The sequence below is a fragment of the Pteropus vampyrus genome, unplaced genomic scaffold (assembly GCF_000151845.1).
Source record: "Pteropus vampyrus isolate Shadow unplaced genomic scaffold, Pvam_2.0 Scaffold38, whole genome shotgun sequence".
Taxonomy (NCBI): domain Eukaryota; kingdom Metazoa; phylum Chordata; class Mammalia; order Chiroptera; family Pteropodidae; genus Pteropus; species Pteropus vampyrus.
Window position 1 is genome coordinate 881,883 of NW_011888819.1, and position 2,240 is coordinate 884,122.

General features: G+C 36.3%; 1 protein-coding gene across 7 annotated transcripts in view; it reads left to right on the plus strand.

Annotated features, from left to right (window-relative positions):
- Positions 1-2,240, plus strand: part of GRIK1 (glutamate ionotropic receptor kainate type subunit 1) — a 361,909-nt gene that overhangs the window by 194,057 nt on the left and 165,612 nt on the right. The window lies entirely within an intron of this gene.

Genomic DNA, 2,240 nt, shown 5'->3' on the forward strand with positions numbered 1-2,240 from the left:
ACGGGAGATATGTTACAAGATCCCTGGTATTTGCCTGAAACCATGGATAGTACCGAGCCTTACATATACTATGTGTTTGACTTATAAATTGGACACAATAAGAGATTAATAACTAATAATAAAATAGAACAACTGTAAAAATATACAGTAATAAAACTTATGTGAATGTGGTCTCTCTCTAAAATCTTATTGTGTTGTACTCACCCTTCTTCTTGTGATGATGTGACATGATAAAATGACTATATAAATGAGATGAAGTGAGGCGAATGATGTAGGCATTGTGACACAGCATTAGGCCACTATTGACTTTCTGATGATACATCAGAAGGAAGATTATCAGCTTCAGGTGATCTTGAATCTTGGAGCCATGGTTAGATAACAGGGGCAGTTGATGCTGATGGTTGAGGAAATTTGATATTTTTGGACTGTAGTTGACTGCAGATAACTGAAACCTCAGAAAGCAATACTGCAAATAATGGGGGACTACTGATCTGCAAACATTAACAATCAGAATTTGATGTATTGTCTTGCTGACTGTCTGGACTTAAGAAGGCGATAAAGAAATGTTAATAATGCAGATTTAACTTTAAAATGTGCCATGCCAAGTGCTGATGTTGAAAATAATTGTGTAAGAGTGATAAATAGTTTAACAATAAATCACAATTTTAATGGCAATATTTTTGGGGGGAGAAAACTTAGTGGATTGAGATGCAAGTCCCTTTGTAAATTCATGCTTAAATTTCAATTCTAGGTTGGCTACAGATGTGAGAGCTTGGCCAAATCAATAAAACTGTTCTGCAATAATCAATTGGCTATAATGGAATTTAAAATAAATGGTTTTGCATGTTTTATCATTATTTGTGAATTTTTTGCTTCACATTCCTATGTCAGTAAAAATTATTTCATTAATTTAATTAAATAAGCTTATGTATACACACATATTTTTTTGAGAGCTGGTTGTACCAACCAGCCCCTGAATGCAGCTCTCCTATGTTGGCATTTAGAGTTTGAAAATCGAGCATGCAAACTCTACGTGGTAAATGAAAATTCAGAAAAATCTCAATAGGTGGGGCAAATGTTCAGCTAGTAGTAAGTAGCAAGCATTCAAGGAAAGACATTGAGAAAGTATCCTCCTCAGCCAAATGTAACTTGCTATAGGAATCACGCGTAAGCTTCACTCATCTCTTCCACACAATTTAAGTTCAACACCACATGTATCTTAAGTGGAAATCCTTCTCAAGCTAAACCATGGAACATATTCATACAGTGCCATTACCCATGATTTTTTACGCATGCCTTGTTTACCAAAACAATCAGCCACAAGTATCGCCTATTAAATTGTTATCATTTTGAGCTTCTGTGACTTGCAATCACACAGAACTAGAACACATTTTAAAGAAATATATTAATCTCGGAGTAAATCAATTCACATTTTGTTTTGATCCAATACTGAATGAGGCAAATGTACTAGCTCACCTTTCCGTATGCCCTATTCTCTATTAGCACCCCCACAAAGAATTTTCCAGTGGATGAGAACAGTTCTATTTCAGCTCACTGAGAACTTATCCTTGTTTAAAAATATTTCTGATATCTATGGGATAAAGTCAATGGCATATCCCTCTAATGATGATGTTTTAGATATTTGACATTTAACAAATTAAAGCTTCCCTATCTTGATACAAAACACAACAGTTAATCCACTGGCAAAGTCAGAAACAGATTATTAATATACTCATGATTGCAATCCACTTCGGTTGCCCATTTAAGACACATCACTTGAAGAGAAGCAACAATTAATGATCCATTACTGTAAACCACAAATCATGGTTGCCAACTTCAGTGATTGAGGAAAAAACAGTGACAGCATTGACAGAAAGCAGATAATCTATGCTGTACCCACTTGACATGACAAATAGTGTTGCTTTCAGTCCCGATCTTTGGCGGTGTTGCACGGGTTTTTCACCTTTCCCCCAATAGCCTCCCAAAGCTGAACACTTCATATCAGGGAGGGGCATTTTCCCAGGATGCCAGACTTTCAGTGTTAAAACTGGGACAATCCCTAGTAAACATTCCTGGTACACTGGGATCACTGGTCACTGTACTCGAAGTGGAGATCCAAAATGAGGTACAGATTATATAAAAGAAAGGGAGAGGCTGGGATGCGGTGGCTGTAAATGAGATTGCCCAAGATTTATGAACAGGAAAGAGAGAATGGTCTGAAAAAAGAAAATTATGGAGCA